The sequence below is a fragment of the Cariama cristata genome, unplaced genomic scaffold (assembly GCF_000690535.1).
Source record: "Cariama cristata isolate BGI_N322 unplaced genomic scaffold, ASM69053v1 scaffold1961, whole genome shotgun sequence".
NCBI lineage: Eukaryota > Metazoa > Chordata > Aves > Cariamiformes > Cariamidae > Cariama > Cariama cristata.
The window spans coordinates 298,174-298,598 of NW_009599730.1; the positions used below are offsets into that span (position 1 = coordinate 298,174).

At 40.2% G+C, this 425-nt stretch overlaps 1 protein-coding gene across 1 annotated transcript in view; it reads left to right on the forward strand.

Annotated features, from left to right (window-relative positions):
* The window catches only part of LOC104168986 (protein sidekick-1), a gene marked incomplete at both ends in the record, with an annotated part of 245,870 nt that overhangs the window by 220,532 nt on the left and 24,913 nt on the right, over nt 1–425 (forward strand). The window lies entirely within an intron of this gene.

Below are 425 nucleotides of genomic sequence, written 5' to 3' on the forward strand. Positions count from 1 at the left end.
AGGAAAAAAACTTCTAAAATTGTACTCTGAAGCTCAGTGTAGACAATTTCTATTGAAGACGAATTTTAGAGCCCAATTATAAATTCCTATTGAAGTTCAATCATGCTTTAAAAAAAAAAAAAAAAAAAAGAGTGTTGCAATTGAAAGCAATAAACAGATCTGGGTCTGATTGGACTGAAGGAGAGAGATGGAATTTGCAACTTCAGTGATCCGTTCTCTTATTTTTTTTTCAAAAAGAGTAAGACATTGACCCTTGAAGATGATCATACCAGCTTCCTTTTGCAACTGCCTCCAGCGCTTCCCATGAGCTCAGAGATTCCCATGTGCAGGTTTTTGTGTTGAAGGAACCCAAGCAACCCCCTCGCCCCTGTGCTGGCTGAACACATCAGTGTGGGGGGGGAATTCTCGCTGATGGGGTTCTTTAG